The sequence below is a fragment of the Falco peregrinus genome, chromosome 8 (assembly GCF_023634155.1).
Source record: "Falco peregrinus isolate bFalPer1 chromosome 8, bFalPer1.pri, whole genome shotgun sequence".
Classification (NCBI taxonomy): domain Eukaryota; kingdom Metazoa; phylum Chordata; class Aves; order Falconiformes; family Falconidae; genus Falco; species Falco peregrinus.
Window position 1 is genome coordinate 16,071,202 of NC_073728.1, and position 7,744 is coordinate 16,078,945.

At 43.2% G+C, this 7,744-nt stretch overlaps 1 long non-coding RNA gene across 1 annotated transcript; it reads left to right on the forward strand.

Moving 5' to 3' along the window:
* Positions 1-235: 235 nt before the first annotated feature.
* LOC129785034 (uncharacterized) lies at positions 236-4,224 on the forward strand. The gene is made up of 2 exons (XR_008748455.1): positions 236-785; positions 2,010-4,224. It is a non-coding gene; the product is annotated as an uncharacterized LOC129785034 (long non-coding RNA).
* The last annotated feature ends 3,520 nt before the right edge of the window (positions 4,225-7,744 follow it).

The following is a 7,744-nucleotide window of genomic DNA, read 5'->3' on the forward strand; positions in this document are numbered from 1 at the left end:
TGCCTGTGTCACATGTATAGTCTATATATGTCACAACTTCTAGCCCAGCATAGTGCCAGCCCAAGTGCTTTCCAGATGATACCCTAGCAGAGATGAAGCATGGAGAGGCCAGGCAGGATGAGCCCACTGGTTCCAGGTGGGGGAGGAGGGGCAGATGAGTGCAAGCCAGCGTTCACAGTGATGATGAGTCACATAGGTATGCACAGTAAGTGGCCCTCCCAACACCTGTGACATCCTTTGCACTGCCTCTTGGTTTCCTGTTCCCAGTGCAAAAACGGTTTGCTTTTAGCAAGTTAAACCTGTTGGTTCCCTGTATTTACCCCCTGCCTTGGATCCTTCAGCATTTTGCTGTGCCTTTTCAATCTGCATGGGTCTGAGATCCTAAACTTGGAGAGATTACAGAGTGAACTCACTCTAACCCTCTAACCGATCTGAGGATGATACTCAGCTGCTAGTACTCATGCCATTCAACAAGAGGCAGCACTGGATTGATCAGTGCCTCAAATTTCACAGATCTTTGGTTCTGATAATTTTCTTGTGCTGTTGTCTAGTTAAAAGTGCGAAACATTAGTTTGTTGACCCAGATTGCAACCCAGTATTTACATGAGGGAAGAAGACACTCCCACAGCAAATTGCACAGATGTGCAACTTCCTCACACAACTAATGATACGAACATCAGCTGGCTTCCTCCCCTCAGTAAACGGACACAAGAACCTGTTGTTTGCAAGAACAAGGAATTAATCATTATTGACCAAGCATTCATTATGGCAGCTATCAAGAACAAGTGAGTTTAATTTTTGTAAAGAGGTCTGTTTAGTGGGGAAGGTGAATGTTGTATTTTGCACTTGGGTGAGAAGGATTAGTCAAGTCCTTGGTTTGCTTGGGCTGTAGCTGGGGCACAAGAAGAGTGCAGCATGCGCTCTTGCCTGATGATTAGAACAGCTAGCAGAGTCACAGGGAATCCACTCTCTGATCTGCGGTCAAAAAGGGATGGTCATCAGTATTTGCACTGAGTTTAGTGATAAAAGGGAGAATCTTATTAATATATTTCAAATACAGGGCTAGAGCAAATTATAGCAAATTTGAAGCTGGAGGAAAGTCTTATTTTTAAATACAGGCAGTCTAAATTTATAGTTTTTCATTTTTCTGATACTTCTTATATCTCGGAGACTAATGAGTTGGCCCAGGCACGTCAGCACACAGACAAGTCAAACATCATTAATCTAAAAGTATCTTAGGCCCAATGAGCATACTGTGCTTGATGTGCAATCCAAGACACATGCTCACTGGCTTTTTTTCTATTTTACTTTTACATAAATACATAATGACAGGGAGAAAAGACAAAAGCTCGCATCTGTGTTTGTACAGTGGTTTGTATGTATATACACAAAGTATCCCTCGGTAGATCCAATGTAGGAGATGCCTATGCTTTCAATCTCTCTTAAAATAGTGCTTTCTGTGCAATATATGCAGCAAGCAGTGTTTAACTGTGCACAGACATTCACTCTGTCACAGACAGAAACATGCAAGCACAAAAGAACCACATCTTCTACATCTTCTGCACAGACACTAATACTCATGTCATGGGTGTTGACCCAGGGCTTCCAGCTTCTGCTAACATCCTTCAATAGCAGCCTAAACAAAATGTTCTTCTGTAAATTGATTGCACAGCAGATAGCTTTTCTTGTTGCAAATCTCCATAGCTCAGCAGATGGGAGGAGAGCGGAGGGAAAATCAAACTCTCTGCCCTGGGAGCCAGGCTATCAGTGATTTACAAATGACCCTGGTGATCTGCAATCATTCTGGGCACTTCCTATTGCTCAAGCCCCTCTGCCTCTCTCTCTTGCATTCTCTTTCAGCATAATAAAGCTAAGGAAATCCAGGAGGCTGAATGCAGTGCTGCAGATTAGTGACAGGAAGGAAACTGGATATGCACGAATTAAGATCATTTGCCTTCTCTGATCTGCAGATGTTTTTCTCTCAGAAATGCAACTTCTTTTTTTTGCAGGTGACACCCACACATCTCCTTCACTTACTGGCGATGATAATAAAGGAGATAAACAACTGGAGCTCATGCAGTTAGACTTAATCTTTGTATGTCATCGTCACCAAGCAAAGCCACAGCAATAGGAAGGCAGAGCTGTTCTCTGCTGCTTGTTTCTAACTGACATTTCTTCACCAAGTTGCTCATGTAACCTGTGGATTCTTTGAACTTAAATTTGCGCCTGCTGTCTTTCACAGTGCATGGGTACTACCATGCAGGGCTGAGCTGCAGCACTACATCCTCCGCCTATACCCCGGTTGTTATTTTGCCTCTGCCTTTGTGGTCTGAAGTTGGATTGCAGAACTACAACAGAAACTCCTTAATAAAAATTAAAAAAAAAAATAGTAACAAGAAAGGAATACTCCGATTTTAAAACCTTATAGTACAGGTTAAATGTAGAACATGTAAGTAAGCAATTCTTTACTTCAGAAAGGAGAAAAAGGCAGAAATAAGGGTATTTTTATAATCTTTTCTGGTTAAGTATATATGCATAGTTATTTTGACTTAAATCACAGGAAATAACCGCAGAACCTTCATCCTTCCAAGGGCTGCTTTTACTGAAGGAAATTCACTGGAGCTACAGTCCAAACTAATGCATTTTTCTTACTGCTGGAGAGAAGCCCTGGAGTTGCTTAACTTGACTTTTCCTGCAGTCAGCCCTTCATCCATCCTGCCTTTCCAGCCTGCTGTGGTTGCTTGGCCGTTGCCCTTGGAATATAATTTTCTGCCTTCATTTCAAGAGTTTCCTGGGACTCAACAGTGCACCCAAGTCCACACACAGGACCTAACCTGGCTTTCATCATCAATGCAGCTAGTTTCTCATTGATGCCTATGCAGTAAAAAGTACTCTTTGAGGCAAGGGCTAGGGTGTTTTTAATACTATTTCTAGTATATGGCCAGGGAGAGGCAGGAGCCTGCGCTGTGCAGTGCATCCTGCAGCTGGTTTGTTCATTTCCATTCCCTGAGGGGCTGTTCTAGAGTTTCACTGAAGTGGTTTCAGAGTGGTTTCTCCTTTAACCCCTTTCACTTCTCGCCTCCTTAGGGGTGGATTGCTCCATCACGGGGCTGGTCTTGAAAGCAGTGTCAACATTGTGTGTCTGCATCAGGCAAAGAGGCTATGCCCTTGCTGTCCAATTCTGTATCTTCATAGTCTCACACTTTCTTGTTAAGATAAAACATTGGCATTACTCTAGCATTCTGCTAATGAGTGAAAAAGCTACACAAGATAATGCTCCCAAAGATGACATTCCACCCTGGACTTCAGCCTCTGTCCCTGTGCATCAGGAGCCAATGACCTATGCAAACAGAGAAAAAATATCCTTTCTCTAGCCAGTTTTGATTTGGCTGGGGAAAGCTGAGAAGCCCAGGAAGAAACAAAAGCAGCTTACTTCGTCATCTTCATGAGAAAAAAATAAACAGCTCTCATCTTGACCACTGGTGTTTGAAGATTAAAGTAGCCCAAGGGCTGTCACAGGCAGCAAGCATAGCAGGAAAATTAGTTCATTCTGACTCACAACAGAGTGATCTAATTTAATGGGGCACTGACAAGGCTGTCGGGCATTAATTTAGCTATTATCTAAGTTAGCCTGATTGATGGTTGTGTCCTGCTAGAGTCCTCCATGCAAGGGGCTTGAGATGTCACTCCAACTCTGTACCTGCAGTGGTGCCAGCGGAGCGCCTGCTCCGACGGTACCTGGGGCCTCTTGCTGCAAGGGAGCGGAGCAGCATCTGTCAGCAGCGTATGCTCAGAGGGGCAGGCAAAGTCCCTGCAGACAGGGAAAAAATGCAATTATAATTAAAGAGTCACTCCGGTCACACAAGAGGGCAGAAGAGAGGCTGGATAGGAAAGCTGCCTTCTGGCGTTTCCTGCCTTTGATTTCTTAATTTTGCAACGTGATCTCTTTTCTTTTAAGGTACTTTAGTATGTAATTTCTTAAGCTTCTTTATTTTAGAGCAAAAGGATTTTGTAAAAAGACTATTTGATCCTCCTACCAGATTGAAACCACTATGTGAATTTCCACAGAACTGTAGTGTTACAAATTGCTTGTTTGTGTCTTTGTTTTTGCTGGTTAGGGAGTAATCTTTCCTGACTGAAAAACTGGAGTTGTTCCAGCCCATGAAAACATTTCAACCTGATGCAGAATAGTTCCCTTGAAGGAATAAAAAAAAACCAAACCAAACCAGTGAGGAAAAGAAATAATGTGGCCACGTAATGATATAATGGCTAGGAAAACTGGCATTTGAAAATTCCCGGTCATTTCAATGGTCAGATGAATGAGACAGAGCCAGCTCCCCAGAACGGAAGTGCTCCTGTTAAGTGTATGGGTCCTGAAAATACAGTTACATTTCATTTTTATTAACAATAAAAAGGAGAAAAAGTAAGAACCTGCACCTTGATCCTGGAGATCCAGTAAAAAAAAAGAACAAAACAACAAAACCCCAAAAAACCAACAACAAATGAAAACCACCGTGAATTTGAGACCATTCAGCTTTTTGTCTCTTTGTAAATGAGTTTGTATGAAATTGGCAGCCTCCTAATACTTTGTCAGCCAAATTGGCTACATCAGACTATCTGCATGCCCTTGAGGCTGGAATAGTAACATACTGTAATGTGATGCTCTAACAAAAGCACCTAATTGTGAAGAACAATCCATTTGCATCAAGATAAGCAGCTAGTAATGTTTCCCTCTCACAGCCACTTACAGACACTGACTTTGGCTACAAATTACTGCCTAGTGCTGTTTTCAGCCTTCCCCACTCTCTATTAGACCTTAAGAAAGCTGATGTTTTACTCATTACCCTAACCTGTTTTCTGGCTAGTGTGAGTGACTAACAAAATTATGTCTTAGTCTGTGATTCATCTTGAATAAAAGTATTTTCCAGTTGCACAGCAAAAGCCTTGCTGAGAACGGAAAGATCTGATCTTCAGCGCTGCAGCCTTTGCTTGTGTGCTCCTAAAACTCAAGCTTTTTGTACCATGTCATTTATTAGTATCAAACATACCATCAGCAGCCAAAGTTGCTTCTGCTGTCAGGGCATGTCTACAGGCATAATGAACTTGGCAATAGCCAAAAGCCTGCTATGCACAGGAAATGAAACGTACAGAAATTAAAGGCACTGTGGGAAGCACGTGGTGTGGGATTCCCACGTGGTTGCTTGGCAGGATTGAAAATCTGAAAATGATGGGAAAAATCAAAGGGATGAAAGTCCCAAAATCCTTCAAACAAGAAAGCACGTATCTACCCAATCCCCACATGGCTCCAATCTCCTGTGGCAACTCCTTACCCCAAACTGAAGAGGAATGTGGCATACAAGACAGTCTTTGTGAAGCAAATAACTAGTCAGGGGTACATGTGGAAGGCTGCACAATGGTGTTAGAGATTAACAAATTGAATGGATTCCTGAACTGCTGAGGCTGGCATAGGAGTGAAACTGAAAGAGGCGATATGCAAAGAAGGAAGATGTGATGTTGTTTGACAGACACCCAGGGTTCATGTTTACAGCTCCAGAAGAAAGAAGAGGCATTTTGAAAAAATCCGATAAAGGATGAGGATATTGAATTTGGGGGATTCAAACTAGAAGGAATGTCCAAGACTTTTGGCTTTAGTAAACCTGACAACCCCAATGGTAAAGGTTCAAAATACTGCAAAGATAACACAGGCTACCTCCTTGGCACTTGTCTCCTAGGGGCTTGGTTCCTGGAAGCCCAGAATAACCAGGGTGTTGTTTTGTGCTGTGCTGGAGACGTGCAGAACAGGAATCAGCGCGCAGGGGGCTGGAGCTGTGCAACCTTTGGTTGACCCCTTGCAACATATGTTGATTGCCGTTCAGATATGACGACTGCAGATCAGATGTTCATTTGACACTGAGATCCAAAAGTGGGGGGAAGGAGGATGAAAAATGAAATCACTGTTCAGCAGGATCGTATTTACATTTGAATTAAGACCTGTGTGCAAGGCAGAAAACCCCATTGATCTCTTGCTGCCCTCCATAAGGGCCAGTTTCCAAGTTCAGAGCAGCAACAGAGGGAGGTTTCTCTTTACGTCATCCTGTAAACAGCTTATAGACCCCAAGGCAGGGCCATGGAGGGCCAGGGTTGTCCTGGCATGTTATGTGTTGCCTAAAACCAGATGGAATAAATTAGGGTTGCTCTGTTTGTCATATATGCTAATCCACATATGCAGAGCCAGACTTCAGGCTTAACTGGCTTGCGTCTCTGCAAACACTTTCTTTTAGTCCCTTACAGTGGTGGATCAAAGGTGTTTACTGGTATCTCAACTCTAATAGTCTGTAATTCATATCCCTACAGTGCTTTAATACAATGACGATATCTACTTTAACACAGTGCTGAGGCCTTTCTTGTCCTGGTTCTCCTCATTTTTTTCATTATATGTTTAGGATGTTTCCCTGTATCTCTCTCGCTTTTTGGTCAGTTGAATTAATACTTGTTCCACATGTTCTAGGACTTACTTTCCAGTATCATGTCCTGGGAGCTATCAGTATGTTTTATATATGGAAATTACAAAAGTGTTAGGGGACAGAAAGTAAATTATACTAACATTTGCTTTAGAAAGTAATACTTTCCTCTGACTAGCCTCAGGCCCAATGCATTTATTCAGGATTTAATTTAATGTATCTATTTAATAATTTTAAAAGAAGATTGCAAAAAGTATAATAAACTCTAAGGGATATAGATACAATGAAGTAGATGTATCTATATCTAAATATATACAGATGCAGTTAAACAAAGAACGTTTACCCTGGTTTATGCTTTTGATACATATTTGCACTAGAAGATGCGATTTTTCACAGCGCATTGTAATCAGAGCACTTGTTAATGTTGTGTTACACAGTGACAGCACTGGTAGATGGCATGGAGCATGGCAAGACAGTGCCTGACGTGGGACTGCGCCCAGGCCACTGCTGTCTACCAGGAGAGGCTGGATGTCCCTGGCACAGGACCACCCACCTCCCCCCTCCAAGTGAGGAAAGAGGGGGCAAGACACTAACACACCCCCCCCAGGCAGGGTGAGCAAGGAGGGCCAATAGGGGACCATAGGGGACTGCCATGGGGACTGCCTGGCCCCTCCCCCCCCCCGCCCCCCCATGCTGCGCAGTAAGGGGCTTTTCAGGAAAAGAGAGTAAAAAAGTTATGCGGAATAATGTCAGCCTTGGGGAATTTGTGCATGTGGGGAGGGGAAAGCAGAAGAAATAAATAAAAAGGCTTTGTTTTGAAGTTCTTCAACCCAACCATAAGCTTTTGGGTTTGCTGAACTGACCCAGAGCAAAGCTCCCAGGGGCTGCTGGGTCCCGTCCCAAATGTACAGTACTGCCTCATGGCAGTGGGTGCTCAGGCCTCACTTGCCATTGCCACTGTGGCTCTGCACCCTGCCCTGGTGGAGCTGTGCCTGGCTGCGGGGACAGCAGGCATCTCACCACTGCTCAGAGGTGGCACAGCACCCTCCAGGAACATGACTCAGAATTAATGGTTTCCTGCCCAGTCAGCAAACTCAAATAAAAACTTCCAATTTGGAAGTGCCACAGTTTTTTTCTTGGGTTAAGAAGTCAAAACAGATTGTTGTCACGCTTCCATATCTCTACTTTTGTCACCTGCCCTCAAAGAGAGAAAGGATTTTCTTATTCCAGTTTGGAGGAAAGTAAATGTTATACAATCCTAATTTTATTTCAAGGTGGGAATA